Here is a 16,538-nt window from a genome sequence, read left to right on the forward strand (position 1 = left end):
ACATGTCCCCACAACAACGTAACCCACCACATGTCCCCACAACAACGTAACCCACCCCATGTCCCCACATCAACGTAACCCACCACATGTCCCCACACCAACGTAACCCACCCCATGTCCCCACACCAACGTAACCCACCACATGTCCCCACAACAACGTAACCCACCCCATGTCCCCACATCAACGTAACCCACCCCATGTCCCCACATCAACGTAACCCACCCCATGTCCCCACACCAACGTAACCCACCCCATGTCCCCACACCAACTTAACCCACCACATGTCCCCACACCAACGTAACCCACCCCATGTCCCCACACCAACGTAACCCACCCCATGTCCCCACAACAACGTAACCCATCCCATGTCCCCACATCAACGTAACCCACCCCATGTCCCCACACCAACGTAACCCACCCCATGTCCCCACACCAACGTAACCCACCACATGTCCCCACAACAACGTAACCCACCCCATGTCCCCACATCAACGTAACCCACCCCATGTCCCCACAACAACGTAACCCACCCCATGTCCCCACACCAACGTAACCCACCCCATGTCCCCACAACAACGTAACCCATCCCATGTCCCCACATCAACGTAACCCACCACATGTCCCCACACCAACGTAACCCACCCCATGTCCCCACACCAACGTGCTGTGAGGAAAACTGAACAGGACTTCCCTTTTGCTCCCAGAAGGAAAAGCGTGATGAGAAGGCCATGTTGACTGCGCTGATGTCATGAGCTGTGCCGGATGAGGGGTGACAAGGGGGAGAGCAGGAATGGAGAGAAGAGCTGGACAGACGGACAGACAGATGGATGGAAGGGTAGATCTTTACAATAGAGGACAAAATCACTGGTTCTTCACTCTAGGGGCCGCAACCAGTGGGATAGTGGAAGGACCACGTGTCGCAGGAAGTGAGGTGAACAAGTCTAGTGTGCAAAGAAAAGAAAGAGGAGAGGGGGAGGGACAACAGAGGGATAAGGGTTCTCCTAAAGATACACAAACATACATAGCTACATACATGAACATACTGTACACAGAACCAAGACTCAACCATTCAGTTATGATTGACAAGTGATTTGTGGAAATGTTGACCTCATGACAGTAAAAAACAAACAGAACACCATTACAGCAAAACCTACACATGACCTTTGGGATATTTCCCCCCCAGAACAGAGAGCTTTAGTCGGGGTCAGTCAGTCTGAAGACTGGCTCCGGCTCTCCCACCACAGGCTCTAATGTGTCTATAACAGGGGGGTTGTTGAGTTCTGCTGCTTATCTGTGGACACTGGGCAGGCTCGGCCAGGCAAGGGCCAGGGAGACAGGACAGGGCTTTTTTAGGAGGAGCCATGTGGGCATAACGCCTCAGAGGCCAACATCAGGTTGGATAGCCAGGTTGACTCTCTGGTTCCCTCTGAACACACACACACACACACACACACACACAACTGTGCATACATATAAACACTGTTTACACACACAGACAAAGACCAATAAAATTGTATTTGATCTAAACCGGATATAGCATGGTGACTGACACTCTGGAAAATGTGACTCAGCCACTGTTTTGGGAGAACACCAGTGGACGTAGCTAATAACCACAGAACAAAGCCGTATTGACAATACTGAAACAATGCAGTAAAGAGATAGGCCTATGCCCAGAGATAATGAAAGCTGAGGAACAGACTTTAATGTCTATTACCATCCCACTGCTGGCTTGCTTCTGAAGCTAAGCAGTGTCGGTCCTGGTCAGTCCCTAGATGGGAGACCAGATGCTGCTGGAAGTGGTGTTGGAGGGCCAGTAGGAGGCATTCTTTCCTCTGGTCTAAAAAATATTTAAAAAATATTCCAATGCCCAGGGCAGAGATTGGGGACATTGCCCTGTGTAGGGTGCTGTCTTTTGGAAGATATGTTAAATGGGTGTCCTGGCTCTCTGTGGTCATTAAAGATCCCATTGCACTTACTGTAAGAATAGGGGTGTTAACCCTGGTGTCCTGGCTAAATTCCCAATCTGCCCTTCATTCCATCACAGTCACCTAATCATCCCCAGCTTACAATTTGCTCATTCATCCCCTCTCCCCTGTAACTCTTCCCCAGGTTGTTGCAGTAAATGAGAATGTGTTCTCAGTCAACTTACCTGGTAAAATAAGGTAAAAAATAAAATAAAAAATTGTCACTGTGAAACATGACAACTGTTTCTGACTGACTCTGCTGACATTAAAAGCAAAGATGTACAAAGCTTTTTGGAAATGTGGTTTGAATTGATATGACAAGGAAGGACAGTCATCTCAGGTGTCTACAACCAACACTGATCTTGCGCAATCACTTGTCCACTGAGAGAGTTAGGGCAGCCAGTTGGTGTTGACAGAGGAAACAGCACACACTCTTTTGGCATCTCAGATCCACATTGTACTATAGGCTGGGGTCAGGCTGGTCCCCATACAACAGAAAAGGGAAAGTGCCCTACACAGGGAATCACAGGATAGCAGATCCATTTTCCACATCCAAACTTACAGAAAGGCAAACGTTAGGCAGCATGTTGGTCAAAACAGTAGGCTAGATGAGGAAACGCACAAAAAATGAATCTGGAATTTCCACAAAAGACCGTGGGTCAGCATTGCTAATAGCATAGCTCACTATACCAACACACAATGAACAGTTAACGTGACTTTTCCAACAGAGGCGAGAGTCAAAGACACAAAGGCTCCATTCAACTTCTGCCCAATCTGCCTATAACAGTCAGTTCCAGACAGCTACCATCACAGCCTTCCTGGCAGACACACTCCTTTCACTTATATTATTACACTATTCTACTGGCACATATGCAAAAGCACACAGATCAAACCAAATGACATTACACCAAGGCTCAGGCAACAGGCTGTTAGCATAGCTAGCTAGCATCTCCAGAGCCAAAATGGCTCCCCTTAGCTGAGCATGAGCTCAGTTGCAGTGAGAAATAGCGAGCCCCCCTCACTGTCAGCCCTAAAGATTGTGTTACCAGCCAGGCCCCTGGCAGAGACGGCTCACACAGTCCACAGATTCCTCCACAGAAGGCCTCTCCCTTTCCCCCAACAATCCTGGAACCACAGCTCCTCCTTTACCTGCTGGCCTCTGTGAAGGTGAATAGTGTAGTTAGGTTTGGTAGATCCAATCCTTCCCTGACCGAAATACGCCCTTAAAACGGCGTTGGCGGTAACGGGAGTTCAACCTAGAGTTAGTAATGTGTGAGAAAGACCTGAGATAGCCGGCGGACTCACGTCACGTCACACAGGGAACAGGCTGGGGAGAGGAGCCCCCTGATAGGCTGACTATTCTAAGCGAGACAAGGAGGGGACAGCTGTCACGATACCAGGGTCCAGGAAGCTACAAATAGCCCACCAGAACCAACACTGCTGCCACTAATGCCTCCCCTGGTTCCCTGGCTAGCCCCCCACCCTACCCCCAAGAATTCAGGCCAACTAGCAGCCCTCTCTCTCTCCCTCTTTCTCTCTCTTTCTCACTCTCGTTCCCTTTCTCTCATGGAAGTTGCTGTCTCCTCAGCTGCTCCGTGGGGACCCCTGTGAAGTCCGTCAGTGTGTGTGTGTGTGTGTGTGTGTGTGTCAAATCTCTGTTGTGAATATGAGGAGTGATGGATGTCTGATAATGGTAGTGTAATAAAGTGTTTTGTTGTTTTTAGACAGTCTACTGTGAGCGTGTGTACTACATACCTGAAGGTACACTACTAAAATAAAGGTTAAATAAATAATAAAGGTGCATGTGTGTTTTGATATTGAGGGAAGTCCTTTCTCCTGTGTGCAGGTCTGTGTGAGGCTGGGAGTGGAAGAACGAAATGTGGAAAAGCAGGGGAAACAGAGGAGAAAACCAGAAGCGCTATGACATGGGGCACAGGAAATGACACGGGGCTTGGTGCCTCCCTCACTCTCATACCAGGGAGGAAGCATGCTGTAGTGCACACTGAGTACAACATTAGGCTTCAATCCTCACACATTCTCTATCTCTCTCTTGATGAGGGGAACTGTAATAAACAGTCAACAAGTAAACAAACAGTGGTGCAGTGTCACTAAGGGAAGAGGCACAGAAAACCATATTGATACAATCCTAAAGGCACATAAATCAATGTTATTATCTACTCACACCCTGGTAAAAAAAAACAAGCCCTCGTGCCACTTAATATGATATCTGAACTATTTCTCAATATAATACTATTCTCTAAGTGATATCACTAAACACCAGTAGAGGGCAACACTTCCTATTCAAGGCCTTGTAAATGTATTCACCTCCCTCACATAGCCACTAGGGGGAGTAAGAACACTAAATATAAACCAGCCTGTACGTTGTGTGACAGAGCAGCACCACAAAGACAAAGAGCTAATTTTTCACCAATCGAAAAACAAACTGACAAAAATCCAAGTCAAATGCGCCACAAAAGCTTAGTAACAGTAAGACACAAGGCTAGGCTGTAATCCAGTTAGCTGTGTGCAGAGTGAGCTGAGGGGAATCTGGGCAGATGAGTGTTGAACTGTATACTGGACAGGCGTAGCCTGCAGTGCTGAGGGAGAGTGGTTCTAGAAGCTGGCCAGAGAGGTGTGGTTGGATGAAGGGTGGGAACTGCTGCACAAGGCTGATTTTAGAATGTGGAGCATGGTAATACAGTGATGTAACTGAGTTAGTGTGTGGTAACATGCATGCTCGCTACTACATGTGTGCAAAATGTACATGCAGTGTGTGTGTGTGTGTGTGTTTGTGTCTACTTGTCTGCTGTGTATAATGCTTGTATTAATGCATAATAACCTTATAGATCAGTGGTACAGTATAGTACAGATAGACATATCTGATTTCATGACATGATCATTGTAACAGTAACTAGAAGTTGTTCCAAAGAACACCGATGATAAGAGAGACAGAGCAGGCCGGGAAGTGTGTCTGTTGGATGCTGTGTGTGACGGCGCTCCCATCCCTCTGTACAAATGGCAAACAGTAGGATCCAAGAGGAATGTAAGGTATGAGTTTGTCAGCAGGGAAGAACAGGAATAACATGCTGCCTCTGACGCGCACACAGAATGCCCAACTCCCTCTACACTCAACTGCATGGTATTCAACACAATATTCACAGTACCCACAGTGGAAACAATGCCCTACATTTCGCAACATGTTTTCATTGAAAACACTAAATCTGGGTTACATTTGATTAAAATTCCTGTCAATTCAGAGATTGAATCAGTCGGTCCCCCCTCCGGACGAATTCCATGTCGCCCAATTCAATTGACAGGAATGTAAAATGAATTGACCCATGCTCTGGTAACACACACACACACACACACACACACACACACACACACACAGATTTCCTCCCTTATCCCTAGTCTTCCAGGTTGATTGGTGTGTATGAACCAGGATGTGAGTGCTTCTGTAATACTGTGACCATCTGCTGCCCAGGCCTGTTGACAGGAGAAGCTATCCTATCTAGGAAGGGTATTAGGGGAATATCACAAGTCATTGAGGAATCAGCCCTCTCAAATCAGTGCCAAGCACTCTCCCTGTTCATATAGTGAACATGTTATGGCAGCGAGGTCATTGCTTCTAAACACATTGATTACTTCTAGCCTCAGAGCTGTAGTCATCAATGCCACTGACTCAAACAGGATAATATCTCGCATTCATTTTGAGGATTGTTTTTGGTTAAACTGTAATAGAAGATTGTATCTTCACAATATGTGTAGTCTTCCAACACTGTAGGTCAGTTGTGTAACATGGTCATAATAACATAATAACACAGGACGAGTATACATCCCTGGCTGCTAACTATGACTGATGTTCCCTGAGGGAGAAACCCAGTGATTAAGCCAGTTGTCTGTCATCAGACATGTCCTTGCCAGCCTCTACATGGCAACCATCATTCACAGCCTAGTACAACTGAGGGCTGTGCCATATGGACAAAATATCATATCACAATAGTTTTCTTATTTTTTACTGTATGGCGGTATTTTACAGTATTTTATATTTCTGAATAATATGTTTTAAATCTGTTTTATGAGTAGTTCATGACCCGAGGATGGCAACAAATTAATTCTAAGTGGTTTTAATAGGATTTCTGCATTCTAATTGTTTTATACTCAACCAAACTAGAACAAAACTGAAAGTGAAGTAGTCCAATTTGTAGAACTTTGATTTAGCACTGTATCAACATATCGTTATAGACGGGATTGTAATGATCCATACCGTTATGTGGATCCATACCGGTATACCTTAACAGACAATACATCGGCCAGTCATTACACATCACCTCTAGCCCAAATCCTCTATCATCACACACATAACTCGTCTTAAACATTACATCAGAAAAAGAGACATACACACAAAGTATGCATAAGCCCACTAACACACGCTGTTGTTTGTTTCAGGTTTTGTTTTTTGTCTTTAAACACTCCCAAAACACTGACTCATAGAAAGAATAGCCACAGCCAATACGGTAGTTAATAAGGCACAATAATACCCGTTACAGTATTCAGAGGAAAACCATTTCCTCAGTACAAACACATTTTACATGTTTAGTCATTTGCAGATGCTCTTATTCAGAGCGACTTACAGTAGTGAGTTCATACTGGTCCCCCCATGGGAATCAAACCCACAACCCTAGTGTTGCAAGCGCCATGCTCTACCAACTGAGCCACATGGGACTGCACGTACACACACCAAATCTGTCTTGAACAGTCCTCATGGAGACCATGACGGTACAGTATGTTCACAATAGAACTCACTATCTGTCAGCTAGTCAGCCAAGACAATAGAGCATCCTTTCTTGTTCATCCCCTCCCTGTAAGGCACCTAGGTTGTAATGATACCAGCCTGGAGGAGAAGGTAACTACTGGCTCTTGAAGCCCACTCTGGCTAGGGCTGCTTGTTTAGCTAATGTATGGGGCCTTTAGCTTAGCAAAGAACCCCCCCTCCCCATTCCTCAGTCTCTCCATCTCACACAGGGCTCATACAGACAGTGGCAAGTCAAATTCAAGGACTTTCAAGTACTTTTTCAAGCACTAATATTTATTTTCAAGGACCATCAATTTCAAATAGTTCCTATTAAACAATTGTTTCTAGTCGCCAACAGATATATCGTGACCAACAGTATATATCGTCGCAACCTCATGAAAAAAACAACTAACTTACTATTCATCACTACCTTACAAGTTCTACTCAATAATATGTGTTTCACTACTTATTTACTACATACATGAGTGGTAAGTCAGGACTGATGATGTTGACTGATTTCCTTATATGAACTGTAACTCAGTAAAATATTTGAAATTGTTGCATGTTGCATGTATATTGTTGTCCAGTGTACATTATATTAAATTGTCTTTATATTTAAATTGTCTTTATACTGTATTTCACCAATATTTGGGTCCAACAGGCTGTCCCAACACATAATGACATGAAAGTGAATTCTGACAGTGTAAAAGGCCCTTAGTTGTCTCTAGAATGCTGTATTCTACACCCATTTGAAAAGAAACAAGTTATTAATGTGTTTGATAAGATTAAAGACATTTTAGGGGACCCCACATGGGTCCCGGACCCCAAGTTTGGGAACCATTGTACTACTACCCTCTCTCCCTGCTTGCTTCAATGCTTCCTCTCTCTGTGTATCTCCTTTGCCTCCTTCATTGCAGCCTGACTCACCACTGTCTATCTCACTACTCTCTATAAATAAAAAGTATTTTGTTTATGAGAACTTATAGTAGCCCATCTTTTGATTATAGCTAGCTTAATTTCAGTCAACTGCTCCTGCTAAGATCAGGCTCCGTTCAACGTTAGCATGTAACTTCATACTTCTAGCCAGCTAGTTATAGCTAGCTACCTGGCTAACAGCCAGAGCCCTTGAGCTATATCTAACTGAAATATCAGCGACTATTACCAGTTGTACACTCATTCTCCGAGAGTCAGGGGGGGTTTGTTTGGGGGATGTCTGTTGACACTGCAGGAGTGAAGGGATCTTAAAATAATTCCCACTGTCAGCAGCATCTCTGCTACTTGCCACTGTAAGTCTGGGCTGAGGTAGTTTGTTTCACCTCTCGGCCTATGTCGTGGGCGGAGTTTCCTGTTGGACAGAGTGGTGAATGAATGCGCTGCTAACACGACAAATCCAGGGGAATAGGCGAACAGGCGAACATAATGAGCACACATGAATCATTCATGAGTCCAGTTGTTCGCAGAGGTAGGCAAGATTAGAACTCAGATCAAGAAGCCTTCTGAAGGGCCTCCCTTCTTGAGACGTCATTACAGACCCGGGTTTGATCCCAGGCTGTGTCACAGCCGGCCGTGACCAGGAGACCCATGAGGCAGAGCACAATTGACCCAGCGTCATCTGGGTTAGGGGAGGGTTTGGCCAGATAGGATGTCCTTGCCCCATTGCGCTCTAGCAACTCCAAGTGGCGGGCCGGGCGCCTGCAAGCTGACTTCGGTTGCTAGCTGGATGGTGTTTCCTCCAGCACATTGTTATGGCTGGTTTCCAGGTTAAGTGAGCACTGTGTCAAGAAGCATGGTCGTGTTTCAGAGGACTCGTGGCTCTCGACCTTCGCCTCTCCCGAGTCCGTACGGAAGTTGCAGCGATGGGACAAGACTAACTACCAATTGGATATCACGAAATTGGGGAGAAAAAGGGCAAAAGCAAAAAATAAAATAATAATACAAATTTTAAAAAGAAGCCTTCTGAGCGTTGATCAACACTGGGGATGCAATAAGTGGGTAAACAATAATTTACAAAATAAAAAGGTGAGTAAACATTGTTTCACAATTAAAAAGATACGTAAACGGCATTTACCCTCCACTACATCCCTGGTTGTGTCTGGCAAAACCCATTCATAAACATCAATATCCTGCCAGGCAGGTTTCAATCTACATTTGCCAGGCATTTTAGCTATCGATGTGACGTTTGGTGGCGCCTAATCAGTCAGTTTTGTACCTGCTCGGCTGAGTGGCAGTGTGGGTGGAATGAGTGAGCTCGCCTGGCAACCACAGCATGAAACACATGAGGAAATAAAACTCTGTAGTCTGCCTGGAAATTAATTCTCAAAATCAATACATTTTTCTAATATTTTTCATTTTAACATATTTGATCATTTTCTGTTCTCCTCTCATTTTAATTCAAGTACTTTTCAAGTACCAACTTGAAATAATGTCTGATTTTCAAGGTATTCCAGTACTTTCAGAGTGCCAAATTCAAGTACTGTATAAGCACCTCAAGCACTTTGTGTGAACCCTGCTCATAGTCATATTAGGAGGGAGGTCCTCATTAAGAGAAACATCCTGTGTACACACAGACAGCTTCTGGGTCCTCTCCTCTCTGGGCCTCAGAGGACAATCTATTCTTAGCAGCACTGCAGTGTACAGTACACATCCCTGGCGTGGCTAACACAGACTGATAGCATGTCTTGAACTGGGAGGAGACACACATTACATTTACATTTACATTTAAGTCATTTAGCAGACGCTCTTATCCAGAGCGACTTACAAATTGGTGCATTCACCTTATGATATCCAGTGGAACAACCACTTTACAATAGTGCATCTAACTCTTTTAAGGGGGGGGGGGTTAGAAGGATTACTTTATCCTATCCTAGGTATTCCTTAAAGAGGTGGGGTTTCAGGTGTCTCCGGAAGGTGGTGATTGACTCCGCTGACCTGGCGTCGTGAGGGAGTTTGTTCCACCATTGGGGTGCCAGAGCAGCGAACAGTTTTGACTGGGCTGAGCGGGAACTGTACTTCCTCAGAGGTAGGGAGGCGAGCAGGCCAGAGGTGGATGAACGCAGTGCCCTTGTTTGGGTGTAGGGCCTGATCAGAGCCTGAAGGTACGGAGGTGCCGTTCCCCTCACAGCTCCGTAGGCAAGCACCATGGTCTTGTAGCGGTCTTGTAGGACACAGTCACTGACTGTCTGGGTTTCATAGATTTAACTTCTGATTCCAAAGTTCAGAATGACATCAGAGATAAAGGAGAAGAAGGGTAGAGAGAGATTTAGAGTGTGTGTATGTGTCAGAGAATTTGAGAGAGAATGTGTGATGCGTACCTGGCATCTATTCCAGGTACTGTAGCCTATCCCCACACAGCCCCTACGTAGCTGTAAGTGCCACCAATCTGACCTTGTTTTGACCTACTGTAATGAACACAAGTGGCTATGGAGAAACAGATAAAATGCCCACATTTCCAATCCCATATAAGACAAGTGCTGAAGCGAACAGAAAACCTAATGGCAGTCCAATGTATTGAGCAGTCTGTGCCCTTACTATCATAAACACAGTTGATGACTTTGTACATTTCCCTGTTCATGTTAAGAGCACCAACGTGCCTCAAATCCACATGACAGTGAGTCCATTAGAAAGTATGTACTGTACATCAGCACCACTAACTCATAGGAGTACACTGCATTAGAGCTGAGCCCAAATACTTTCACACAGGGCCCTATGTATGTGCAATGGTTATGCAAACAGGCAAACAGACAGGCAAACAGACAGGCAAACAGACAGGCAAACAGACAGGCAGGCAGGCAGGCAAACAGACAGGCAGGCAGACAGGCAAACAGACAGGCAAACAGACAGGCAAACAGACAGGCAAACAGACAGGCAAACAGACAGGCAAACAGACGTCTGGTGAAACTTCGTTGCGTGGTGCCGCGTGGAGAGAGACCACGCCTGACCGGGCTCCACTCGCCATGTCTCCACTCTCTCTCACACACACACAAGTCCCAATCCTCTCCCCACATGAGGAGGCTGGACAAGCACACAACAAGGCTCTTTGCCCGCCAGAGTGAACACACAAAGCCTGCCTGATCAGAGCAGGAAGTGCCAGAGAGGGCAAAGGCAAGTCAACCTGTCAAAACACACATCAATCATGCCATTACACAGCCTTGGCATTTAACCCTCAATTAACATTTAACACCATTTAACCCTCTACTTCTTTTGTTTGATATACAACCATGGGCTATATTCTTTTAAAACTGGTAATGGCTGTCTGGGACACCCAGTCAAGACAAAGAATATATTGTTCAGTAAGTAAAGTAGCCTATGGTATTATACTGCCCTCTAGTCTAGGAGAATAGTACAAAACAGGCAGTCTAGGACACCCACAGTTAAAGACAAAGCTCTGCTGACCAGTGCTCCTCAGTTGGAGATAAATCTCACTTCACATGGTTTGGTCAGCTGGTCGATCTCTAAGGTATTCCTAGTCGATCACCAAACATTTCTGTAAAAAAAAAGACTGTTTTGTTGTATTTGTTTCGCGCTGTTGGCGGTAGGTGCACTCGATTCAGCAGTCCTAGCTCCGGGAAGGCAGTGTTCCCATGTTGAACCATTTCATGTGTCTGACGGTAGAACTCCCTCTACCTGGCAGGCCCAGAGCAAATCAAGAGCACCTATAGGCCTACCGCTGGCCAACCAGATAGCTCAGATCACCGTGTCTGCACAAGTTTCCTCCAGCCATAGGCGTAGACTGTAAAAAGAAGCCTCGAACGCACAGCAAAGTTGATACTATGAGATTTCAAAACTTAAAACCATGACTAGAGGGAGACTCAACGAATACAGCAAAGAGCTGCTGTTTTTGTGAGTAAGTTCATGTTAAGTTGTTACTCAGCATGGTCAACACTTCGTTCAACACTGTTATAAGCCATAAAGTGTGTGATCTCCCTACTTCCACTCACACTACAACCAGCACTACAGCTGTAATGAATGACTACAGCAAAGTGTTCCGATAAACTGCCGTTGTTATTATTAGCGGCGTGTCTTTTTTCATATCAAGGAATATTTAACTTTCTCTGGTCATAGGAGCAACAACATGAATTGGTGCATGAGGCAGAAATAATGCAGTGCGACTTGAGTTTCGCCATCAGCTGGAAGACTGTGTCCCCTTTTCTCAGCGGAGGGAGGGAGAGCGGAAGGACGGTGAGTCAGGTGAGAAGCAGCCTCAACGCTACTCTCTCCCTCCCCTCAGACTGACCATCAGATGCAGGCCTTCAGTCCAGTAAAAAAAAATATATACTGAAGAAAAATATAAACGCAAAAAAAGTGTTGATCCAATGTTTCATGAGCTGAAATAAAAGATCCCAGAAATTGTACATACACACAAAAAGCTAATCTGTGTACAAATTTGTTTAAATCCCTGTTAGTGAGCATTTCTCCTTTGCCAAGATAATCCATCCACCTGACAGGTGGGGCATATCAATAAGATGATTAAACAGCATGATCATTACACAGGTGCACCTTGCGCCCTCCCAGGCCAAACCATGGCTGTGCCCCTGCCCAGTCACGCAAAATCCATAGAATTGGGCCTAATGAATTTATTTAAATTGACTGATTTCCTTATATAAAGTTTAACTCAGCAAAATCATTTAAAATTGTTGCATGTTGCGTTTATATTTTTGTTCAGTATATATACATACACACTCCCTCAGCTGTGTCTCACAAGTAATATAACAAAGTATCTATTACAAGTGTGATCATATACCTACATTTTTTAAAATAATTTCAAAATGGTCTGAGAAGAACAACATTGTCAGGGCAATTCAAGCAGAGCCAATATGCAGTGATAACAAATTAGGCCTATAGCCTACTGCACAAACCTCATTGCAACATAAATGTTTTTGAATTGGTTAGTGTTGCATAGGCTTATGGTTGTAAGTCATGTTTTAAAAAATATCTGCGCGATAAATCTCGTCTTGCATCTTGACTCAGAAAAGGTTAGTGACCAATGAGCTAGGCTATAGGCCAGGTCAGTAAACGCTAGACTATTGGCCAGGTCAGTTACAGCTAGACTATAGGTCAGGTCATTTACAGATAGGCTATAGGCCAGGTCAGTTACAGCTAGGCTATAGGTCAGGTCAGTTACAGCTAGACTATAGGCCAGGTCAGTTAACGCTAGACTATTGGCCAGGTCAGTTACAGCTAGGCTATAGGTCAGGTCAGTTACAGCTAGGCTATTGGCCAGGTCAGTTACAGCTAGGCTATAGGTCAGATCAGTTACAGATAGGCTATAAGTCAGATCAGTTACAGATAGGCTATAGGTCAGGCCAGTTACAGCTAGGCTATAGGTCAGGCCAGTTACAGATAGGCTATAGGTCAGTTACAGCTAGGCTATAGGTCAGGCCAATTACAGCTAGGCTATAGGTCAGTTACAGCTAGGCTATAGGTCAGATCAGTTACAGATAGGCTATAGGTCAGGCCAGTTACAGCTAGGCTATAGGTCAGGCCAATTACAGCTAGGCTATAGGTCAGTTACAGCTAGGCTATAGGTCAGGCCAATTACAGCTAGGCTATAGGTCAGTTACAGCTAGACAATAGGTCAGGACAGTTACAGCTAGGCTATAGGTCAGTTACAGCTAAGCTAAAGGTCAGGTCAGTTAACACTAGACTATTGGCCAGGTCAGTTACAGCTAGGCTATAGGTCAGGTCAGTTACAGCTAGGCTATAGGTCAGGTAAGTTACAGCTAGGATATAGGTCAGTTACAGCTAGGCTATAGGTCAGGTCAGTTACAGATAGGCTATAGGCCAGGTCAGTTACAGCTAGACTATAGGCCAGGTCAGTTACAGCTAGACTATAGGTCAGGTCAGTTACAGCTAGACTACAGGTCAGGTCAGTTACAGCTAGGCTATAAGTCAGGTCAGTTACAGCTAGACTATAGGCCAGGTCAGTTAACGCTAGACTATAGGCCAGGTCAGTTAACGCTAGACTATTGGCCAGGTCAGTTACAGCTAGGTTATAGGTCAGGTCAGTTACAGCTAGGTTATAGGTCAGGTCAGTTACAGCTAGGCTATTGGCCAGGTCAGTTACAGCTAGGATATAGGTCAGATCAGTTACAGATAGGCTATAGGTCAGGACAGTTACAGCTAGGCTATAGGTCAGGTCAGTTACAGCTAGACTATAGGTCAGGACAGTTACAGCTAGGATATAGGTCAGTTACAGCTAGGCTATAGGTCAGGCCAGTTACAGCAAGGCTATAGGTCAGGTCAGTTACAGCTAGGATATAGGTCAGTTACAGCTAGGCTATAGGTCAGGCCAGTTACAGCTAGGATATAGGTCAGGTCAGTTACAGCTAGGCTATAGGTCAGGTCAGTTACAGCTAGACTATAGGTCAGTTACAGCTAGACTATAGGTCAGTTACAGCTAGACTATAGGTCAGTTACAGCTAGACTATAGGTCAGTTACAGCTAGACTATAGGTCAGTTACAGCTAGACTATAGGTCAGGTCAGTTACAGCTAGGCTAAAGGTCAGGTCAGTTACAGCTAGACTATAGGTCAGTTACAGCTAGACTATAGGTCAGGCCAGTTACAGCAAGGCTATAGGTCAGGTCAGTTACAGCTAGGCTATAGGTCAGGCCAGTTACAGCTAGGATATAGGTCAGGCCAGTTACAGCTAGGTTATAGGTCAGTTACAGCTAGACTATAGGTCAGGACAGTTACAGCAAGGCTATAGTTCAGGTCAGTTACAGCAAGGATATAGGTCAGTTACAGCTAGGCTATAGGTCAGGCCAGTTACAGCTAGGATATAGGTCAGGTCAGTTACAGCTAGGCTATAGGTCAGGTCAGTTACAGCTAGACTATAGGTCAGTTACAGCTAGACTATAGGTCAGTTACAGCTAGACTATAGGTCAGGTCAGTTACAGCTAGACTATAGGTCAGGTCAGTTAACGCTAGACTATAGGTCAGGTCAGTTACAGCTAGGCTATAGGTCAGGTCAGTTACAGCTAGGCTATAGGTCAGGTCAGTTACAGCTAGGCTATAGGTCAGGTCAGTTCCAGCTAGACTATTGGCCAGGTCAGTTAACACTAGACTATAGGCCAGGTCAGTTCCAGCTAGACTATAGGTCAGTTCAGTTACAGCTAGGCTAAAGGTCAGGTCAGTTACAGCTAGACTATAGGTCAGGTCAGTTACAGCTAGGATATAGGTCAGGTCAGTTACAGCTAGGCTATAGGTCAGATCAGTTACAGCTAGGCTATAGGCCAGGCCAGTTACAGCTAGGATATAGGTCAGGTCAGTTACAGCTAGGCTATAGGTCAGGTCAGTTACAGCTAGACTATAGGTCAGTTACAGCTAGGCTATAGGTCAGGTCAGTTACAGCTAGGATATAGGTCAGTTACAGCTAGGCTATAGGTCAGGTCAGTTACAGCTAGGATATAGCTCAGGTCAGTTACAGCTAGACTATAGGTCAGGTCAGTTACAGCTAGACTATAGGCCAGGTCAGTTACAGATAGGCTATAGGTCAGTTCAGTTACAGATAGGCTATAGGTCAGGCCAGTTACAGATAGGCTATAGGTCAGGTCAGTTACAGCTAGGATATAGGTCAGGTCAGTTCCAGCTAGACTATTGGCCAGGTCAGTTAACACTAGACTATAGGCCAGGTCAGTTCCAGCTAGACTATAGGTCAGTTCAGTTACAGCTAGGCTAAAGGTCAGGTCAGTTACAGCTAGACTATAGGTCAGGTCAGTTACAGCTAGGATATAGGTCAGGTCAGTTACAGCTAGGCTATAGGTCAGATCAGTTACAGCTAGGCTATAGGTCAGGTCAGTTACAGCTAGGATATAGGTCAGTTACAGCTAGGCTATAGGCCAGGCCAGTTACAGCTAGGATATAGGTCAGGTCAGTTACAGCTAGGCTATAGGTCAGGTCAGTTACAGCTAGACTATAGGTCAGTTACAGCTAGGCTATAGGTCAGGTCAGTTACAGCTAGGATATAGGTCAGTTACAGCTAGGCTATAGGTCAGGTCAGTTACAGCTAGGATATAGCTCAGGTCAGTTACAGCTAGACTATAGGTCAGGTCAGTTACAGCTAGACTATAGGCCAGGTCAGTTACAGATAGGCTATAGGTCAGTTCAGTTACAGATAGGCTATAGGTCAGGCCAGTTACAGATAGGCTATAGGTCAGGTCAGTTACAGCTAGGATATAGGTCAGGTCAGTTACAGCTAGGATATAGCTCAGGTCAGTTACAGCTAGACTATAGGCCAGGTAAGTTACAGCTAGACTATAGGCCAGGTCAGTTACAGCTAGGCTATAGGTCAGGTCAGTTACAGATAGGCTATAGGTCAGGCCAGTTACAGCTAGACTATAGGTCAGGCCAGTTACAGCTAGGATATAGGTCAGGTCAGTTACATATAGGCTATAGGTCAAGTCAGTTACAGCTAGACTATAGGTCAGGCCAGTTACAGCTAGGATATAGGTCAGGTCAGTTACAGCTAGACTATAGGTCAGATCAGTTAAAGCTAGGATATAGGCCAGGTCAGTTACAGCTAGGATATAGGTCAGTTACAGCTAGGCTATAGGTCAGATCAGTTACAGATAGGCTATAGGTCAGGTCAGTTACAGCTAGACTATATGTCAGGTCAGTTACAGCTAGACTATATGTCAGGTCAGTTACAGCTAGACTATATGTCAGGTCAGTTACAGCTAGGCTATAGGTCAGGTCAGTTACAGCTAGACTATAGGTCAGATCAGTTAAAGCTAGGATATAGGCCAGGTCAGTTACAGCTAGGATATAGGCCAGTTACAG

The 16,538-nt window shown here is 45.1% G+C and overlaps 1 protein-coding gene across 3 annotated transcripts in view; it reads right to left on the minus strand.

Annotated features, from left to right (window-relative positions):
• myo18ab (myosin XVIIIA b) overlaps positions 1-16,538 on the minus strand; it is a 170,922-nt gene that overhangs the window by 97,593 nt on the left and 56,791 nt on the right. The window lies entirely within an intron of this gene.

The sequence above is a fragment of the Salvelinus alpinus genome, chromosome 22, assembly GCF_045679555.1.
Source record: "Salvelinus alpinus chromosome 22, SLU_Salpinus.1, whole genome shotgun sequence".
NCBI lineage: Eukaryota > Metazoa > Chordata > Actinopteri > Salmoniformes > Salmonidae > Salvelinus > Salvelinus alpinus.